This window comes from Typopeltis vanoorti, chromosome 3 (genome assembly GCF_054136105.1).
Source record: "Typopeltis vanoorti isolate ZY-2024b chromosome 3, IOZ_Tvanoo_1.0, whole genome shotgun sequence".
Taxonomy (NCBI): Eukaryota; Metazoa; Arthropoda; class Arachnida; order Uropygi; family Thelyphonidae; genus Typopeltis; species Typopeltis vanoorti.
Window position 1 is genome coordinate 153,304,259 of NC_143551.1, and position 23,529 is coordinate 153,327,787.

General features: G+C 36.5%; 1 long non-coding RNA gene and 1 pseudogene across 1 annotated transcript in view; one reads left to right on the top strand and one right to left on the bottom strand.

Annotated features, from left to right (window-relative positions):
• LOC150108669 (uncharacterized) overlaps positions 1-23,529 on the top strand; it is a 114,957-nt gene that overhangs the window by 305 nt on the left and 91,123 nt on the right. The window lies entirely within an intron of this gene.
• LOC150108670 (5S ribosomal RNA) lies at positions 2,995-3,112 on the bottom strand (annotated as a pseudogene).

Here is a 23,529-nt window from a genome sequence, read left to right on the forward strand (position 1 = left end):
ACCTTATGACCGCTATGACAACAAACTTTTACAATACCGCTAACAGAAACGTATGCGCCACCAACTAACTTTAACTTAAGCAAAGCTAAATGAACTGTTTCTTGTACAAAACAAGTTTGAGGGTGCAAATCTACTCGGAATATCATCTACCCCTCCCCCACATACATTCCGGATTTTCTGTAATTTCATTCACACACATATATATATATATATATGTATCAATTTGTAGTATTATATATATATATATATATAGAAAGTATTTTACCTTGGGTATAATAAATGTTAAAGATACCAAGCTATTTTAAACCTGGTTTTACTCCATTTCCCAAGTAAGCAAACAGACAAACAAGTCAAGTTTGCGCCTGCAAGTCTAGCTGATCCTGCACGTAGTGCAAGACCAAGGCAACTCATGGTAAAAGTAGAAATAATTTGGTATCTTTAACATTTATTATACCCAAGGTAAAATGCTTTCTACATTTATATCCCCTCCTGAGATTTTTATTTAATAAGGTTTCCAGGCTAGAAATACCAAGATTTTAGTAATACAGAGCTTATAAGTATTTTACCAGAACAAGTTACCATAAGGTGTTTTAACCTTATTAAATAAAAATCTCAGGAGGAGATATAAATGTAGAAAGTATTTTACCTTGGGTATAATAATAATAATAATAATAATAATAATATATATATATATATATATATACAGGGTGTTCGGGATAAATTTGACATATTTATAATTAATTATATTTTTCCGTAAGTTACATGTATTAACACACACTTCTCTTCATTTAAAAGTTTGGACCCTTCTTCATTCATATACAAGATGTCAGAAAGGATGGATAGCTGGAACCCACCTGAATCATGGAAGAGAATAACTTGTATCATGATGATTCGTGCCCGCCATCAAAATAAGGATATTACGACTGCTGCCCAATGCTCCCTGAATACAGTAAAAACAATCAGGCATGAACTAGAGACTTGCAATGGTGACTACGAGGATGTAGCAAGAAGAAAGATCCCTAGCAGACGATCTGATTGCGTTCGTACAGCAGAATTCCTCGCAAATCTGCAGGAACAGGTGTTGAAGAACCCTGGCATTGGAATTCGGGCTTTGTTCGTGGAGTTGCTAACTGTAGTCAAGCCCTGGATAACAAGGGTAGCCAATGGTAGGCCGTATGTATGGCAGCAGGATTCGGCCCCCTTGCCACACCTCTGGGAAAAGTCAAAAATGGTTGTCTGAAAATGTCTACGACTTCACCAGTCCAAATGTTTGGCCTCCAAACTCCCCAGACCTTAACCCCATGGATTATTTTGTATGGGGCGCAGTTGAAAAAGACACCAATCGCACTTCCAGTAATACAAAAGCCCAGTTAATGGATAAAATTAAAACAGTTTTTTCGGCCCTTCCCAGGGAGACTGTAGCATCAGCTTGTTCGAGGTTCCGAAGCAGAATTGAAGCTGTGATCGATGCTAATGGTGGTTATTTTGAGTAAATCTTGTTGATAGTATTGTAATTAACTCTGCCTGTAATGTTTTTTTGTCAATTCATTAAATTTAATAGATACAAAGAAGATTTTCTTTTTCCTTACGAAACTGTCAAATTTATCCCGAACACCCTGTATATATATATGAAAGAAACCTGTGTTCGAATGCTCTAGGAGGCGAAGAATCTTTCTAATGACTTTTCAGTTGAAGGAGAGTTAGTTGGCCTCAGACAAAGGTTTTTCCCTCCAGAAAACTGGAATTTTTTATTCTTTAAATAAAAAAAAGAAAAAGGGGTAAAATGCAGTCAGGCCAGAATTAACAGATAATAATAAATAAGTGAGCTCCTCGTTTTAGTTTAGTAATTCTCAACTATTTTAATATTTTAATAGTGCTTTCTAGGCCTATCCGATACGTTTTAGGTCTCCCTCTTTTTTATTATTTATATTTATTATTTATTTTTTGTAAGCAGTAAGATTTTTGTTTAAGAATAGTAGCTTCTGTTTGGAATGCAGACAGAAGTTTCAATGACTTATCATGGTAATAATCTGATACACATATCTGATTATTATACAATTAGCATTTAGCAGTGCTTATAAAAGTGGCATCTCTACTGAGCTCCAGGATGACAGTTACTAAATTTAGACCTCTTCTTATACTTAACAGTGACATTAACAGCTTATTAAATTGTTAATCATTTGTTAACTTCTGATGGTACCAGCAATTCTGATGAGGAAACGTTGAGTTACATATAATTGATAATGTTACATGCATTATCTAAAAGCACTGGGAATTCGATAAAAATTCACAAATTATTATTATTTGATGTCTCCAGGAAGTCCAAGGACTCATTGAGGGAGGGTACCTACTCTACAACTCCTTCACCATTCTGTCTCCACACTACACCAATGCCATCTACCACCAACCATTACTGGTATTTCTACACACAATCACAAATATCCATGATTGATATTGTTATAACATATAATTGATAATGTTACATGCATTATCTAAAAGAATCTGATAAAAATTCACAAATTATTATTATTTGACGTCTCCAGGAAGTCCAAGGACTCATTGAGGGAGGGTACCTACTCTACAACTCCTTCTTCACCATTCTGTCTCCACACTACACCAATGCCATCTACCACCAACCATTACTGGTATTTCTACACACAATCACAAATATCCATGATTGATATTGTTATAACATATAATTGATAATGTTACATGCATTATCTAAAAGAATCTGATAAAAATTCACAAATTATTATTATTTGACGTCTCCAGGAAGTCCAAGGACTCATTGAGGGAGGGTACCTACTCTACAACTCCTTCTTCACCATTCTGTCTCCACACTACACCAATGCCATCTACCGCTGACCATTACTGGTATTTCTACAGACAATCACAAACATCCATGCCCATGGCGGGATTCGAACCTGCAGCCTTTTGGCTGGAGAGCGGATACGCTATCCACTCAGCCAACCAGGCTGCCAAATAATTAATGCCAGCAAGCAGCACCCAGGGTTCCCAGGTGGGCACCCTCCCAAGTACTAATGGGCTCAGATTTGCTTAATTTCAGTGATCAGACGAGAACTGATGCTTTCAAACCAATCTGGCTGCTGACAATTAACCCTGATAAACAAGGAACCACATTCAAGCAAAAGAAAATTTCATATAACGTCTACACCTTGAAGTGGCTTTCCTCTAAATGTTAAAAAAGATTCCTCCACTAATGCTAGAGGCCTTTCATAAGTTGAGTATATTTTATTAAACAATAACAAATAAATACATAGTAGTAAAATATTTACATCATAAATACATATATACATCATATATTTACATATGCTTTACCCACCTCAAGTGAATTAATATTTATTACAAGTAATTCATTTTGTGAATTTACTTCTCATAGTCATTAACAATGAACAGTTATTTGAGATTTCATTATTAATTACATTTAGATTTTAACTCTTAATACCTTTGTATTACTGTTATTGTACAAATAAAAATAAATACACAGCAGTAAAATAGATACATCATTGATAGATATTATTATTATTATTATTATTATTATTACAGGCAACTCCAGGGAGTCCTTAGACTCATTGAGGGAGGCCCCAAATCATATTCATCACAACTATTCGACATTCATACAGTATCTATCATACCTCGCCTTAAACTCATTCACTGTCACAGCATCCACCACAGACTCTGGCAGCCCATTCCACTCATTCACCACTCTAAAAGTAAAGAACCCAGCTCTAACACCCTTACTAACTACACTTTTGTGGTTTGATGAATATATGATATATTCATCATATATTTGCATATGCTTTAGCCTCTCAGGGTATTACTATTTGTTACAAATATTCATTTTTGAATGTACTTCTCATAGTCGTTAACAGTGAGCAGTTACATCCCATTGCATTACTAGTTATATTCAGGTTTTCACTCTTAATACCTTTGTATTACTGTTATTATACCAATATATAGTACAAACAAATAAATACATAGTAGTAAAAATAAGTACATCATAAGTAGATATATACATCATATATTTACACGTTTTAACCTCCTTAAGGGTATTACTCTTTGTTATTACAAGTAATTCATTTTGTGAGATTACTTCTCATAGTCATTAACAGTGAAGAGTTACATGACATTACATTATTAGTTATTTTTCAGGTTTTAACTCTTAATGCCTTTTGTATTTCTGTTATTAAACCAGTTACAAATGACTACATAGTAGTAACAATAAATACATCATAAATACATATATAGATCATATATTTACATATGCTTTAACCTCCTTAAGAGTATTACTGTTTGTTACACGTAATTCATTTTGTGAGATTATTTCTCATAGTTATTAATGGTGAACAGTTACATAGCATTACATTTTTAGTTACATTTAGGTTTTAAATCTTAATACCTTTGCACTACTGTTATTAACAATTTTAATTGTTAGCTATTTTAACACACTATTATTATTATTATTATTATTATCTGAGACCTCCAGGGAGTCAAGGACTCATCGAGGGAGGCTGTAGATTACCCAACCCAGCTATCATACCTTCCCTTAAATTCATTTACACTAGATGCACTCACTACCCCTAAGGGAAAATTATTCCACTCACTCACTGCTCTCTGAGAAAAAAACCTAGCTCTTACCCCTTTCTTGACTGAGAACAACCTTAATTTCCATGGATGCCCCCCCCCCCCCGTGTTCTCTCCCCACCACTTTCAATATAACGAAAAATTTCATCATTTGAAATGCTACAACATTCATTCAAAAGTTTATAAACCTCTATCATATCACCCCTCTTTCTCCTGTTAACCAGAGTCTGTAATCCACATACTCGCAATCTGTCCTCATAATCTAAATCCCATAATCCGAATATAATCTTTGTAACTCTTCTCTGCACCCTTTCCATAGCTTATTTATCCCCTTGGAACCCAGGAGACCAAATCCGAGCACAGTAATCCAAGTGGGATCTTATCAAATTTAACCTCCTTAAGAGTATTACTGTTTGTTACACGTAATTCATTTTGTGAGATTATTTCTCATAGTTATTAACAGTGATTAAAAGTCATTAAAAGCCTTATAAAGAGGCAAAATTACTTCCTTATCCTTACATGTCAAGGTTCGCTTCAGCATAGAAATTATCCTCTGAGTTGTATTTGTAACTTTTGCTACGTGACCGTTGAACTTAAAATTCTTATCCACCAATACACCAAGATCCCTTGCCTCTTCAGTTTCTTGTAGCATAACCCCGCTAATATAATATGCCGCTGGATCTCTAATCACGCCAAAGTGCATAACTTTACACTTACTAACATTAAACTGACAGCCATTTTTGTTTGCCCAGATTTCCAGCCTATTCAAATCATTTTGTAATTGCTGAATATCAGTAGCATCCGTGATTGCCCTGCCTATCTTCACATCATCAGCAAACAATTGCAAATCTGATGATAGACCCTGCTTGAAGTCATTAATGTATAGATTAAACAATAATGGCCCAAGGACTGAACCCTGAGGTACACCACTGGTTACCTTAAATCTGGCAGATTCACACCCACTGTATACCACTTTTTGATATCTGTCTGTTAACCATCCCTTGATCCAAGGCAATAGATTATGTTCCAATCCCATATTCTCCAGTTTATGCAACAGCCTATTGTGTGGTGTCCTATCAAATGCCTTAGAAAAATCCAACATTATCATAGTATATCCATTTCCTTTATCCAACTCGTCAGTAACATTGTTATAAAATATGAGCAAATTGCTAAAACATGACCTTCCTTTAGTAAACCCATGCTGTTCCCTGCAGAGTATAGAATGATTGTCTACCCATTTCTGTATGTGAGTTCTTACTAACTTCTCTAAAATCTTCACTACCACACCAGAAATACTAATAGGTCGGTAGTTAGACACATCAGTTTTTGCACCACCCTTGTGCAATGGAACTATATTACATTCCTTCCATTCCTGTGGTATCATTCCTGAGCAGAGACTCAAGTTATACAAATGTGTGAAAGACCTAGCCAATTCAGCTGAACATTCCTTTAACAAATGGGCAAATATTCCATCTGTCCCTATTGACAAATTCTTATCCAGGTTATGCGAAAGCTCTTCAACCTCATTTTCATGAACCTCTAACTCTTCATCCAATGTAGCAGTAGCACTGTGCACCATACACCTGGTTGATATATCTTAGCAAAGTGAGCACTCATTAACTGAACAATCTCCTTAACTTTCAACACTCGTGTACCATCTGCATTCAATAAAGTTATTCTTCCACATTCATTCTTTCTTTTGCTTGTGGCATAACAATAAAATTCTTTTGGATTGCCTTTAGCTTGCATGGCCAATCTCTTTTCATACTCCGTTTTAGCTTTTCTTACAATACTCGTTATTTTTCTGGCCTGAGCGTTATATATTTCATAACTCCTCTCACTCTTATTCTCATGATATTCTTTCCACATCATCTTATTCTTGTGGATTTCTAGCTTAATAAGGCTGCACATCCATTTCATATTAAAGTCACTTATTCACTCTTTGAACACCAGGGATACATTCAGATACTGCCTCATTCAAGCACTTTTTCAAATATTCCCATGCATTGCTGACATTTTTTTCATTCAGTAACTGATACCATGGGACCAAAGATTGTATTCTTCTAAGTCTATCATAATTTCCAGCTTTGTAGTTCAGCATATAGCCTGTTTTTATCGGAGCTTCAATACAAGTAGATACTTCCCAAGAAAGAACAGCATGATCACTGTCACCAATTGGTGGTAAAATAGCTATATCCTTGTCAGAAGGGATCTCTATCCTTGACAGAGATCCCTTCTGACGCTATGAGCAAATCCAACACTCTTTGACCTAGAGTTCCTTCTTTCACATGCTGCTTGAGAAAGTTATTCTGCAACAATTCAATAAATTCCTGTTCTTCTTTCTGATCATGAGATTTCTCTTCTACCCAATCAATATTTGGAAAATTAAAGTCACCTATAATGATCATTCGCTTGGTACTAAGGCTAAATTGGCGTTGCATTTCTTCGTCCCCTACAACTGAGCTGCCAGGTCTGTAGCAACACCCCACCATATATTTCATTCTGTTAACCACCACTTCACACAAATAGACTCAAACTCATCGCTGCATGGGACATTGTTACCATCATTGTTTTCTTGTATTTCTACCCTAACTGGACTAACGTCATCTGATGTCATTAGTAGCACTCCTCCTCCTCTGCTATCTCTTCTGTCATTCCTAAAAATAGTATATTATTTGATTACATATTTTGAATCCTTAAAGTTCACTTAGCATTCCTGATAATTGATTCTCTCTCTCTCTCACACACACACACACACGCACAATGAATGTTCTTTGTGTTCAGCTATCTGAAGGTTAGCATTAGTCAATTTGATGCAAGTGAATTCTTAAGGACTCCCATTCCTCTGCATTCATCCTTTTCAAAAGGATAGAATTCCTCATGACATCTTGCAGGTATCTATGGAATTTTGTTTGAATGTTTTCACCACCTGTTCTGTCATACATATGGTCACACCTGTATGTCCAAATAGTATACATTGTTATAATAATTATGATTGCTTGTACTCCTTTGCAAAGGCTGAGGCTTTTGCTAAGGAGTCCAATGCTTTTATTATTTGATTCTATGGCATCCATTGTTTCACCAGCCTTTAGATTGCTTCTGGTTTTTTACAATAAATCATCATGTGATAAAGTGTTTCTGACTGTTTACAGAATTGACAGTTTGCAAGACCATCGAGTGGTATTCCTTTTGCTACAACCCACATTTGGGTTGGCAAACATACATGATGAACTTTAAAGAAAAGGTTTTGTAGAACGAAATTATTGGAAGACGAAATATATTGTTCAACACTGAAGTTTGATCTCCCCTCTTTTTTGTTCTCGACTCTGAGGTATTGGAAAAATGGTTCTAGTTAGCTTTGCATATCAGCAAAAAGTTAAGCAATTTTGAGCATGGTTAGTAGTTGGCACATTCTCCCTCGATGAGTCTTTGAACTCCCTGGAGGTGTCACATAATAATAATAATAATAATATATCGCTCGTGATCTGGTGTGCAGTAGCTTCTCAGTGAATATTCTGAGTGGTCTTTTTTTGATCAACGGAAGAGAGCTAGTGACTCTGTTAGGAAGGCATTATTTTATAGAAAGAAATTGCATTCTTTTGTAGAAAGGCAATTGCGTATCCATGGTATGATTTATTATGTGCTTTTACTGTGGTTATGGCTCCGATTATCAAGGTCTTTAGGTGTATATTAACTAGCCGAGATCTCAAGCTTCTGTTTCGTGGAAGAGTGTTGTACGGCGTATTGGTTCATATTGTGAACCCCATGTTGCAAAGAGCCTATGAATTTTATCCGCCCACTGTCCGTGATATGGAATGTTATGTATTTTGTACCACAGTCTGGACACTAAGTACATATTGCAAATCCTAGCTTTGCCTCTCACGGAAAGGTGTCTATTTTGCATATTATTAATTTTTTAAAATATGGCTTCATACAACTCTTTCCATTGATCTACATATATGTATATGCCTCCAATTTTTTATTCCTAATACTGGCAAGTACTTTTTTCTCAACATTCCGACCAGTAGCCAGCAAAGGTTGCTTGATTGGTAGAGTCTCAGCTACTAATGGCTCACACAAAATGTTAAGCAAGTTTGAGCCCGGTTAGTAGTTGGAAGGGATCAATCGTTCGATGCTGTTGGTACGCTCTCCCGCTCTCTCCTTCGAGGTATCACATAATAATAATAATAATAATTTTGGGTTCCTCTTTCCAGTCGCCGACCACCAAACAGCAAGACTTCGCCACATTCACCCTGAGATCTGAGGTCTTTGCGAAGGAGTCCAATGCTTTTATTGTTTCCTCCATGGATTTTTCATTTTCTAGTGTGAGTGTTATGTGTCTGCATAAGCTAGCAATTTTGCTTCACTTTCTACATGAATATTTGTTCCTTGAATTTGTTTATTTGTGTTTATTGCTCTAATTAATTGTTTAAGTGCTAGTACAAAGAGGGCTATAGAGAGAGAGGATTCTCTTCTTGTACTGAACAATTGATTTGGACAGGTGCAGAGAGTTTTTTTATTTATGATTATATGACTTTCTGCATTTTCATAGAATATTTTTAACGAGTTCCTAAAGTTGGCTCCAAATCATGTTTCTTTTATGACACTTCAAAGATGTATTCATGACTGACTGTCAAAAGCTCTTTTGATGTCTAGACTTAGTAATATGCATGGTCTGTTGGTCAATTGATAGTATAAATTGAGTGCGGTTGTCTCTTCTGACCGACGTTCTAATTGTTTCAAAAATGAATGCTGTTAGCGATAAGTTATTAAGACAGATTCCCCCCCCCCTTGAAAGTCGAATGTCTACTCCACTAGAACTCGCAATATACATGCAAAATTCACTGCATTCTAGATTCACAGGCATGAATCTAATCAGAATAAACAACAACTCTTCCTTAAATTGCTGTATATATTTAGATCCAGACTTTGACCTTCATTTTTTTCTTGCCATCTCACCCAGCCCTTTGAAGGTGAGTTAGCTGGCTTTATATGAAATGGCATGTTTTCCCTCCTCCAGAAAAACTGAGATTTATCATCTGTCTAAACAGGAAATCCAGATGGCAAGCAGGCATTAATTGTTATAATATGTAAGTTTCATAAATTTAACTGTTTCAACTGTAATTTCAAACTGCTCAATCTATTCTAGCTCGTTTCCATAGATAGTAACAGCACAGATTTATTCAAATTCTGTTCACCCTGATAGCTAGTGGGATTGAATGTGAGGGGTATAGTGTGTTCAGAAATTACAGGGAGAATAAAATAGGGGGAGGAGTATTATTGATGATAGCTGATGAGCTGCAGCCAAGGAGAATAGAAGTTAAATTGCAGGATAGAGAAAAGAGCACATTTCAGGCCATTTGGTGTGAGATTGAGGCTAGCAGAACAAAATATACAATTGGGTATATTTTCCATCACCTGCTATAGACCAGGTGATGGAAAAGATGGTGGAGATAATATGCATAAGTAAATAGAAGAAATGAGTGGAAGGAGGGTAATTATTATGGGAGATTTCAACTATGGTAGCATTGATTGGAGGGAGGAGAGGACACATGGGAGGAAGGAATTTGATTTTATGCAGTTATTAAGGGATAACTATCTGCGATAGCATGTAATGGAAAATACTAGGGGTCAGAAAGTGCTTCACCTAGTAATTGCATCTCAGAATTTTGCTGTAACAAATATGACCACGTTGCCAACAATTGGTGAGAGTGATCATAGGGTCTTGACTTGGGAGGTGGCTAAAGGTGTGGAATTTACAATTAAGACAGGGTACATGTGGAATTATCAGGCTGGTAAGTATGACAAGCTTAGGAGCTTGATTGGTTCAGTGCCATGGCATGTAAAACTGCAAGGGTTGGATGTTGATAGTGCATGGGAGGTGGTTAAGAAGTGTTTGCAGGAGGCAATGGCTGACTGTATACCTAGAGTCCGAATATTAAATCAAGTAGGGATTAAATGGATGAATAACACCATTAAGCTTGAGCTGCAAAAAAAGAAACAATTCTGGAGGGAATTTAAGGAGAAAGGTGACCTGCAGGCACATGAACGGTATAAAGCCCAGGCCAGAGGGGTAACAAGTGTGGTAAGAAAAGCAAAAGCAGATAATGAAAGAACATTAGCCATGCAGGCTAAAGAGAATCCCAAACAGTTTTTTCGATATGTTGTAAGTAAAATAAAAAATGTATACGGCAGATTGATTTCAAAGAATGCCGATGGAAGGAAGGTAACCGAATCAGTTGATATAGTAGAATTACTGAGTGAGCACTTTGAAAGAGTATATCATCCAGGTGGTGACATTGCAGAAATGGAAGAACCAACAGCTTATATGGGCATTGTGGTGAATGAAGTGGAAGTGAATGGTCTATTACAAAACCTCAATATCAATTCATCTGCAGGATTGGATGGTATACCAGCTCGTGTTGCACAAGAAGCGGCTAAAGAATTGTCAGTGCCTTTGAACATTTTGTTTAATTTGAGTCTCGGGTCTGGGTTAGTTCCAAGGGGGTGGAAAGAGGGGAAAATAGTTCCACTGCATATAGGAGGTTCCAAGACTGCTGTTGAAAATTACCGGCCGATCAGCATATCAGGAATTGTGGTGAAGGTCTTGGAGAAAATATTCAAGAGGAAAATAAAAGAGTGGATAGATGAAAATGGGATACTGTTGGGGGACAGCATGGTTTTGTGAAGGGGTAGATCATGCCTCAGTAACTTGCTCACATTTTATTACACAGTGACGGCTGAACTGGATAAGGGTAACGGGTTTACAGTGATTTTACTGTACCTTGCTAAAGCCTTTGATAGGATACCACATGGAATTCTAATCAGTAAACTGCAGCATACAAGAATGGATATAGGGTTGGTGAGATGGATAGCAGGATGGTTGATGGAGAGATACCAGAGAGTGGTTTATTCAGGAGTAGAGTCCAAAAGATGGCCTGTGACTAGTGGTGTGCCACAGGGTTCTGTTCTTGGACCACTACTGTTTAATTTGTTCATTAACGATATATGAAAAGATCTGAGAGGAACTGTGTATCTGTTTGCGGATGATGCAAAGTTAGGTAGAGCAATAGTGAATGCTCAGGATGTCAAAATTTTGCAGGATGATTTGGATAGTTTGGAGGACTGGGCTAAGGAAAATGGGTGTCAATTTAATGTGGAAAAATGTAAGGTTTTGCATTTTGGGGTGAAAAGATTAGCAGCAGTATATCACATTGGTGGAACTGTACTCCAGGAGATTGATGAGGCCAGGGATTTGGGAGTGTTGTTGAATAGGGGGTTGAAGTGTAGGGAACACATAGCAAAAGTGGCAAAATCAGCTCATCAAATCACTTGGTTGCTGAAAAACACTTTAACGAGCAGAGACAAACAGGTTATTTTTCCTCTGTATCGAGCCTTGATTTGGGCACCAGGTCACTCGTCTCTGGAGAGGATCCAGAGACGAGTGACCAAGATAATAGCATGACTATGGAATGAACCGTATGAGAACAGGTTGATGATTTATGGGCTGCAGAAATTGGTTGATAGGCGGAAAAGGGGTGATATGATTGAGACATTCAAAATACTGAAGGGTTTCTATAAGATTAATTCAGAAGATATTTTTGAGAATAGGACTGGTAGTGGGAGGACTAGGGGCCATCCATGGAATCTTGGTAAGAGTGTGGTTAGCAAGGGTGTTAAAGCTAGGATTTTTACTTGAAGAGTGGTAAATGAGTGGAATAAGTTGCTAGAGTCTGTTGTGGGTGCCATGACTGTAAATGAGTTCAAGGTGAAGTATGATAGATACTGTGTGAATGTTGAATAGTTGCTCTTGACATGATGTTGGGCTTCCCTCGATGATCTTCCCCTTTTGGGAGAACAACTTTTCTCTTCCCCTCTCTTGGAGCTGCCCGTAATAATAAAATATCTTTTGAGAGGACATATTGCAAAATAATGTTTGCAATATATGCTCTGAACTTCAACTCTTTGTTCACCATTACCCACAACTTCCTAGCCTCATCAGTAACTTTTTTAATCGTTTAATGTTTTCATTAATATTGTGTATTAATAAAAACATAAAACGATTAAAAAAAGTTTTATTACATAAACATATCGAGCTTATCGTTATTCTTCAGTGACAGAATCCATACAAAAATTTAGGTAGATATAGACGGAGAATGTATCGTACCATGAATATTTCTCCAATGAAATGATCTCATGCAGCAAATTTCGGTCTTTCAACAGCTTATCATAAAACTTCTTACACTCCATGACACAATTTTGTCTTACAGCTAACATAGCCCTCATTGTCTCAACACAATCTAGATTTCTCCTTTGACCACATACTGCTAATAACAGAAAATGTTCTCTCAACAGGTGCTGTACTTACTGGAAGAACCAAGAATAAACTACTATATTACAAAAGTCTTCAAAGTCTAGGCGTTTTTCGCCCATTTCAGAAAATATCTGTACCCATCTATCAGATACAGGAATGTTTTCTTTATTCCATATATCCAACTGCCTCACAATTATAGATTTTATGAGGGTCCATTGATTGAATACACGAGCTTCTATTTCTGTGTGTGTGATGAGTTCCTTGTTCAGGCTGTTCTGTATTTCTTTCCATTCAGGTGTCTTCCTTAGTAGCACCCACTTGAACTGCTCAGTGTTTCATAAACTGTATTTCCACTTGTTGACATATTCTAAGCGTTTCATATAAATTCTCAACTACCTCAAAAAACTTAGCCTGATTAATTTCTCCTGAATCTACTAATATTTTCTTTTCTTTTCTTTTTTTTTTTTTTTTGACATCAGTAGTTACAAACACTTCACTTTTTCTGGATTTTAAATTCTTTACAAGATTTTCGATATTCATGGCTACTTCAGAAGCTGAATTATTATCTTTTTCAATTGAGGTAATATGTTTGGAACGTAGGCACTTGATCTCTTGCAAATGACAACGACAAATTGAAACAGGGGTCTTGAAACAATTTTCGCAATATAACTGGGCATTTTTCTTGAGAAAGAAAATAAGAACAAAGCCCATCAAACATGCTTAAAATTCTGTCAATTGATGGATCCCAAGGACAAAAATCTTGTATTTCCATGCTCTAACAAATTAGCGAAATTGTTTCCTGCAAAGTCACAAACATTTTTCAGTCAGAGTTCTTCAACTCTGACTGTGTATATATTGGAGTATTTGTATACTTTCGCTAACGGGCACTTGAACCCCTGGGATCGAGTAAAAACTTCTACAGTACAAATTAAACCGTATTTACTCGAATGTAACTCGCCTCCGCGTATAACTCGCGTCCTTGATTTTACTTTACAAAAAAAAGGAATTAAACGAAGAGGAAAAAAGGTTGTCCTCCGTATACAGAAAATCCACCACAACAGGAAGATTTTTAAATGCCGCTTCACACCACCATCCAATGCAAGAAATAGGCGTAATAAAACTTTGAGAGACAGACCATACAATATATCTAGCACACCAATGAAGAGAAATGAAGAATTACACTACCTGGCACAGAACCTCGCACTTAATGGTTTTGAACCCAAAACGATCAAAAAAAAAAAAAAAATCTTAATACAGCTCCTACAACTCACTTAAACAAGATTTCAAGAATGCAATCACGCTACCGTACATCAAAAATGTCATGAACAAATTGGCTTGCATGAATAAAAGTGGCTTTTCTACCTTTACAAAAAATATCAAGATTCCTACATCCACCAAAACGCCACATCACCCCATGAGAAAACCAGGCCCCTATGAGATTCATTGCTCTTGTGGCATTTGTTATGTAGGCCAGACGGGAAGGTTGGGAGAGATCCGCATGTCTGGGCAGTCTGAGCATGTAAAAGACGTCGAAAAAAAGAAGGGAGCACAAATCAGGCTTAGCATTCCACACAGCCACTACTGGCCATCACGTACTCTGGCAACAGATAAACATATCATATATTGATAACAACTGTTTCACAAGGAAATTTAAAGAAGCTTCACAAATGTTTAGGATGCCTGCATAGTACAATAAAAATCAAGGCTTGATTTTACATTATTTGTGGTCTGCCTTCATCAAAAATGTAACTGCTGCGGACCTGGGATATAGCACGCGTGAGACACAGAACGTGGCAACAACTAGCAATCTTCTAACACACATACAGTAACGAATATATCAATTGTATTCGGATTTCTCAATTATTTGACAGTTGTGAAGTTATAAAAAATATCTAATAGTGGCGCGCCCAAGGGGCACCAGGGACCCCCCCAAAAGAAAAAGGAAAAAAAAAACACTAGAATATGTTTCAAAAATCTTTTCCTAATTAAAATTCATTTTTTAAATTTATATTGTGTCGTTTCTTCTATTTCTATACAACTTATAAATTAGCGGTCACATAACGTGGGAATATCCTATAGCTCTCGGGAATCACGGCCACTGTGAAGCAAGGCAAATGAGGTAGTGCTTGGGAGGACCGAGCGCTACTTCGTTTGCCCGAGCCGGGCCAGAGGAGATCACAGGTTTCATGTATTGGCGATCACTGCAGATGCTCAATTATAGGTCGTATGCAATGCGTAGTATCTATTCTCAAATCGTTTCCCATGTTGTTCGGATGTAGTGTTGTCTACTCAACTCCCCCCCCCCCCACAAGATTAAATCCTGAGTGTGCCACTGACATCTAATATGTGTAATTAATTGTCAGTAACCTTTTACCCCTGATGATGTAGGACTTACATTGTAAGTCTTACGACGAACGAAATTTGTCGGGTTTTTTAATTGTTTATTTTTAATAAACGTTTTATATTAATTAATATGTGGTCTCAATACCGAATACTACCTACAGTTCAATGTTTTGTTTGGAACGAATGATTTGAAAGTAGACAAGTATGAATGAGGAAATTAGGGCGTACACCACAGTTCCTAAAAGTACCAAAAAAAAAAAAAAAAAAAGGCGTGAGCGACTTAAGATAGTGAGTCTGTTGCCGCAGTATAACAGAGTTAAGTTGAGAAGGAGGGCAAAGACAGCGAATAAGACAATGCGTAGGTTATGCAGGAGGCATGATGTGGAGTTTGTTGATGCGTGGAGTGAGTTTGATGGACGAAAGACTTGTACAAATTGGATGGTTTGCATTGGAATGGATTTGGTTTTCATAATCTGGAAAAAGTGTTGTTGAATAAAATAAGATTGGATGCGCAAAATCCGAGAAACTACTAGAGCTTTCATGGAGAATGCCGTTGAACGAGTGCACAGATACCAGTGGGATTCAATGTAACAATGTAAAAAAAACTGTCGAAGTTAGTATCGTTGGTAACAAAACCAGAATGGGATAGATATTAATATATCTATATCACTGTATCACATGGGGCTAATCACTTTATTTACACTAATGCCAGGAGTATTCAGAACAAGGGAGAGGAGTTTTGCATTTGTAAGTTCATCTTAACTGCGATAGACCAGGAGATAGCTTATATATAAACCAATCAGAGATAGCTAGCCCATGTCTATCACTAATTATAGCAGCCACCGATGAAGAGGTTAGCAAACAAGTGCTACCTTCTCTTGGTAGCACTTGTTTGCTGCTGTTACTGTCTGGAATAATGTGGGTACTACGGTCGATTTTCTTGCGTTTATGGGATGAAAAACCCTGGTTTTCGGGAGAGAAAACCAGCTTGCCCGTGATCGACTAACTCGGGAACCGATCGAAGAAAGGCTTAGAAAAAGTTCCTCCAGTCTGCAACTAGACTTGAACTTACGTCTAACTTCGAGCGACCAAGCGCAGAGGACACAAGCGTCACTTCCACTGAGCTACACACACACCCTTACAGTGATATTTGAGTCGGTAAAGATAAGGGGTTTACAATGATACCTTGCTTTGGACCTTTGACAGGGTGCCTCATGGAATTCTAATCAATAAACTGCAACACATGGAGATGGATATAAAGTTGTTGGATATACCATCAGTAGTTTATTCAGGAGTAGAATGCATTAGAAAGCTTATGACTAGTGACTTGTCCCAGGACTTTGTTCTGGACCACTACTATTTAATTTGTATACGATCCATATAGAAAATGATCTGAGAGCAACTATCCAGTGTTGGCTGATGATGCAAAATTGATTAGACCAATAGCCAATCAAGACGATGTTAAAATTTTGCTCGATGATTTAAATACATTGGTTATATAGACCAGTGGTCTCCAAACGTTTTTGATTGCGAACCCCCAAGACAGAAAAAATAAATAGCGCGTACCCCCAATTGAGTGAGCAAAAATCTATTGTAATAAGTATTATAAAGAGGAAATATACCTTGTATCATCATATAATAATTAAAAACGCTAGATATTTTTATTATTAACAACTTACAAACATATTTATTGCAATATTTAATGTGAACAATGGCCTTGCATTTCTTTCACAATTTCTTGAAATTCTGGTTTGATGGCTTCTGATACTGCGATACGAAGGTCTGGTTCCAAGTTTAATTTATTTCCATATTTGGTTTTAATACCTGTCATTGCAGAAAATGATACCTCACATAAATAAATAGAACCAAACGCTAGGAGTGCATCATTTGCTGTGTTTACTAAATTGCTATACTCGGACTTCAGTCCCATCCATCAATTGTGAAGAGATTTCTGTTGAAATTCGTTTTTCAAAGTTGTGTTATATCTAATGTCAATTAATTGCTCTTGAAAGTGGTCAATTTTTACATTTTCTGCAAATGGGTATAAAATCCATTGAAATTCTTCGCCAGGAAGATCTGTGAATAAGTTACAAAATATGTCTCTAAACTTTTTAAATGTGCAGATATTAGACTTTTTGTTTGTTTTACATTTACATTATTTTCTGTAACGAAATCAGATAAAGATGGAAACATTTCTAAACATCCCTTTCCAAATTTCTCTCTCCACAGCAGCATTTGCTTTCGAAATGCAGTTATTTTCTCATTCATTGTTAAAATGTAACATTTTTCTTGAAGAGACAAATTAAGGATGTTTACTTTTTGAAAAATATCAACTAGGTAGCATAATATTAATAACCACTTATCGTCATTATAAAGATATGCAAATTTCTTATCTTTATCCAGTAGGAAAATGCGTAACTCATCTTTTAGTTCTACACTCTTAAGCACTTTTCCTCGAGATAACCAACGAACCTCCGTGTGGTATAGAAGATTTTCGTGGATACTGCCCATCTCTTGACATACTGTAAATATTTTACTATTCAAAGGCCTCGTTTTTATAAAATTAACTATATTGATAACATCCTGCAGTATTTTGTGTATATCAGGCTGCATTTTTTTTTTTTTTTGCCGCAGTAACTTGCCTGTGGATAATACAATGAATGAATTTGACATGTGGTGTTATTTCGGTTACTTTTCCTTTGAATCCTTTCTTTGTACCAATTAAAGCAGCTGCTCCATTGCTAGTTATGCTTAAACAGTTTTTCCACAAAATATTGTTTTTACCAAAGAAGTTATTTACTGTTGAGAAGATATCTTCCCCTGTACATCTTTCCTGAAGTACCTCACAAAAAAAGTAGTTCCATGTGTAATTCATTATTAAAATAATATCTAGTAAATACCAATAACTGAGACATATTGGCAACATCTGTACTTTCATCAAGCTGTATAGCAAATTTCCCACATTGAGTCATTTGTTTTAATAGTTGCTTCTTTAAATTATCTGCAATGATTTCTATACGTCTACCAATAGTATTTGTTGATAAGGGAATACATTTTAGTTTATCTGCATATTCTTTTCCATGGATTATTTCTACCATTTTTAAGGCGGTTGGGAGTACAAGTGTTTCCCCAATGGTGTGCGGCTTTTGGCTTTTGCAATCAAGAATGCAACCTCAAGAGATGCCTCCAAATATTTATCGTTAATTTTAGTGAATTTGTTTAAGTTGTTGGATGGAGAATTACATGTCTTCAAACATCGTTCAAAGAATTGAAAAGATTTGTGTTCATATTCAGGATGTTTAGTTTTTAAGTGTCTTTCTAATAATGATGGTTTCATACGTCCATTACATAGCGTCTCACAATACACATATAGGACGAGGTTCATTGTTGACTATCGTCGATGTAAATCCCCATTTCAAGTAGTCTTCTTGATAATTTCGAACTTTCTTGGGCAAGGTTTTGTTAAGTTTCAGATTAATGTTTTTATCACTTAATTTCACTGATAACGAACTTGTTTGAATAGAAGAATCAATCCTATCTTTTCCTTGTTGTTCGTCTGATGTAGAAATACTATCATAATTATCTTCAATTCGCGGTTTCTTTGGGGGAAATGTTTTTAACCATTTATCCATTTTGTGACGGTTAATTTGTAAAATTTAAATATAATTCATTTACTATTGATAATATCAAACACTTTTAAAAAATGTAAGCAATTTTGATAATATTAATTCACTATTTCTAGTGTAAACGTAAAAGTTAGCACAAAAAGGCGTTGGAATTGCACAGAAACAATATATACTAAAAAATCGTTCAACTTACTACTAATAGTCAAATAATTAATACAACTGTGGTGTCATCTGTAGATAGCAGGATAACTAAGCAATTTTCCGTCTCTAGTTGGGCTTGTCAATGGCAATGATAAGAAGTAAGAGATTTACTCCCTAGTTTTAAAAAACATGACAGCTTTGCCACGGACAATTATGTGTGCAAAGTCGCCCAATGTGCGGTACTCGCAAATTTAAGTTTACAGGATTTTTATAACGTCTTTGTTTATATTAGATATATGTTTAATTGATGAAAGAAAGTAATATTCTTTATCTTTAATTAATTATTTTTTTCCTATCAATATAGAACTTTTTTTGACGTATCCCCACTTATCGACTCGCGTACCTCCTGGGGTATGCGTACCACACTTTGGAGACCACTGATGTAGACAAGAGAGAAGGGAGAACAGTTTAATGTGGTAAAGTAAGATTATGCATTTAGGAGTGAAAAGATTGCCAGCTGGGTATTATACGTACAGTTCAAGGTGAAGCACGATGGATATTGGAAAAATACTTGGCATAATGTTTAGGACCTCCCTCGATGAGTCTGAAACCCCATGGAGTTACCCATGTAATAATAATAATAAATGGCCAGTGCACAAGAAATGGTCAGTGCACAAGCTAAAAAATTAGAAAACCGGAGCGCACCTGGCAAAAACGAACTACAATAATCTCTCGATTAATGGGCCCCCGATTAGTGCGTCATTATTTTTCGATACCCAAATATGATTAGTGCGCCTATATACATCTTAAAAATAAATGCTGCAGATTTTAAAAATTTAATATTATACATTTTTATGGCTAACTATTTTAAAAAATCACTCACCAGTGATTACACTACTTCCATGTACACTATGTATACTATGTTCCAAATTTTTACCTTCAAAATTTATGTCGTCTGCTATAGTACGCCCACAGATTCGAGACCCTTCGACACTTCTGCGCATGTCACAAAAAGGAGAATCCATTTTCATAATAGGATAATCAATCCATCTTCTGGGATGAGTTGTTTATTATTACACGTCGGAAAAATTAACTTCTCTTTTATGATCATTGTAGTTTTTTAAGTGGTAACTATTTTGCTTGTATAACAGTTGGGAAATGTCATCTATAAAGCACGTGATTTCGCGTGTTGGCGACCAATTCGTACGTCCTTCATTTCTTTCTCCCCTTCAATGATAACGTCCAAGAGTTAATTAAATCTCATTCTGAAGAATTGAGTGATTCCGACCTGCTAAATTTAGATGCACAACGGGAAGATCCCGAAGAATATGAAGAAAATTTAACCACTGATAGTCAGCCAAAAGAGATTTTACAGAAACAAGTTGAAAATGTTTTTCGTACAATCGAAGCTTTTAAGCAGCAATGCTTAGAGGCTGACCCTGATGAAGAGAGAAGCAGTAAAATTTGCAGAAGAGTAGAGGCAATAGGGCCATACCATCGGTTGTATGAAAAAAAGAAACAAAATGCCTGCCAAACTACGTTAGCTCAATTCTTTGTTAAGAAGTAGAATAATAAAATTTATATTCTGAAAAAGTTTTATTGTCTTTCAGCTTCATGGTTTTCCTTTAACTAGGCCCTGAGACATACCTTAATTCCAAAAATCAAAAATCAGCTAACGCCTATGTTGTTCCCGTATAGGGAGTAGGCAGGGCCGTTTATCCTATCTAACTTTTTGGAGACTGAGTGGGCAGTTCAATCTCCACTGGCAGCCAATCAGAGATAGCTAGCCCAAGGCTATCACTAATTAAGCGGCACACAGTGAAGAGAGTCGGCTCAACAAGTGCCGCCGTTTCGTGGTCTCAAATCCTAACAATATATTTAATGTTTCAAATAATGTGGGTTCTATGGTCGATTTTCTTAAGTTTCCGGGAGAAAAACCCAATTGCCCATGCCAGAGATCACGAAGAAAGGCTTAGAAAAATTTCCTCTAGTCGATGACTAGATTCGAAATAAAGTCTTCCTTCGGCGCAGTGGTGTGCAAACGCCACTGAGCTACACAGGCTCTTCTCTTTGTGAAAGATAAGAATAAAGATGCGGATCCTAGTAGCTGTCGTCCAATAACGTGCATATCAACTATACTGTTCACTGCAATCATAGCAAATTCAATATACCACTACGTATTAGATAATTAGATTTATTCGATTGAACAGAAAGGCAATTTTCAAACATCTAGACAGAGGATCAAAAGACCATATCCTTATTGATTAAATATTCATCAAAAAAAAAAAAGAAGCGAAAAATGAACTTAAACATGGCATGGATGGACTACAAGAAAGCATTTGATTCCCTTCCACACTCCTGGATCCTAAAGTCACAAGAAGTATTTGGAATTAGCAAAAATATATGTTCATTTCTGGCTGCTGTTATGAAATCATAGAAAACAACTTCAATATTAAAAAATGAGCGATTCTGAGATATTAGCATTAAAGATTGAATTTTCTCAGGTAATTCATTGTCACCATTAATCTTCAATCTGATTGGAATAAATGTACAATTTTATCTATTAAACAAGGAAAATTAAGGCCTGTGTAGCTCAGTGGAAGTGGCGCTTGCGTCCTCTGTGGTTGGCGGCTTGAAGTTAGACTTAGGTTCTTAGGCTAGTCGCTGACTGGAGGAACTTTTTCTAAGCCTATCTTCGACCGGTTCCCGAGTTAGTCGATCTGGCACAGGCAAGCGGGTTTTCCCTCCCGGAAACTCGGGTTTTTCGTCCCATAAACTCAAGAAAATCGACCGTAGTACCCACATTATTTCAGACAGTGACATATCTTGTTAGGGTTAGGTACCAAGAGATGGCAGCACTTGTTTGCCAGCCTCTTCATCGGTGGCTGCTATAATTAGTGATAGACATGGGCAAGCTATCTCTGATTGGCTACCGGTGGAGATTGAACTGCCCACTCAGTCTCCAAAAGGTAGATAGGGTATAAAGGCCTCACTTACTCTCTATTAGGGAATAAAAGGTGTTAGTTGATTTTTGATTTTGAGAACAAGGAAAATTTTATGACCCTAGCAATTTTAATTTTGATCAAGAGATATATAGACGAGGGTGGTCTGAAATGTTCTCGGCCTCGACCATAGATGGCAACACTATCGGCAAGAGATTTTTTTCTAAGTTGGTACATCTGTCATAAGCATCCGTGTGAAATTGCAAGTCATTCTATCAAGTAGTTTGTTTTATACAGCTGTCTGAAGCAAAAGCGTTGTCTCTATCCCTTGAAATGGATAAAATTGAGTATCGTGCGGTTATAAAATTCTTTGTAAAACAAGGCTTACTGCCAAAAGAAATTCATTTAAAGTTCATAAAAGTTCATAAAAGTTTATGGGCACTCTTCTCCTTCGTTTTCGACAATTAAGAAATGGGCTGCCGGGTCATCAGGTCATCATGTGGATTATCTTCAATGCTGGTACGTGGCCGTACCAGCATTGAAGATGATCCACGTGAAGGACGTCCAAAAAGTGTCCAACTCCAGAAATCGTTGATCAAGTGCACGATATGGTATTGGATGACCGGTGAGTCAAAGTGCGTGAAATTGCTGAGACTATAGGCATTTCAAAAGAATGTATAGGATATATTTTGCTTGAAGAATTGCAAATGAAAACGCTTTGCGCAAGATGGGTGCCGCGCTTGCTCAGAGATCAAAAACTCACTCGCATGAAAATCTCTGAACAGTGCTTGGAGCGTTTAACAAGAATAAAACTGATTTTGTGCGTCGATTTATTACTACAGATAAGACTTGGATTCACTATTACACACCAGAATACAAACAGCAGTGAAAACAATGGACAGAAGTGGGTTGTTCAGCGCCAAAGAAGACAAAGTCGGTTCCATCAGCAGAAAAGGTCATGGCATCGGTGTTTTGGGATGCTAGAGGCATTTTGTTTATTAATTATCTTGAAAAGGGTAAAAAAAAAAACCCGGAGAATATTATTCCGATCTTTTAACCAGACTAGACGAAAAAATTCGTGAGAAAAGACTCGGTTTGTAGAAGAAAAAAATCCTCTTTCATCAGGACAATGCTCCTGCCCACAAAGGTGTTTTAGCAATGGGAAAATTAAGGATCTGCACCATGAATTATTGGAACATCCACTCGTATATATATCAAAACAATTTCAGTTAATGAACACTACAAATACCTAGTAATATTAGAAGCCAGTGGATTGAACCCAATCCGGGCAATGAACTCTTATGCTATACCAGTGATCCATTACACTGTTGGATTAATACATTGGACAAAAGAAAGACATTTAGAAATCGAAGCGCAAAACTTGAAAATTAATGACTATGCATCATGTATGAGATCTACGAAGTGATGTTAGTGTGCTATATGTACCAAAAAGAATAGGTGAACGGGTTCTGCTGCAAGTGGAACAGACTGTGGAAGAAGAAGAAATTAGTTTAAAAAATTACATCGAATGAGTGAATTCTTCAAGCCATTTTACAAG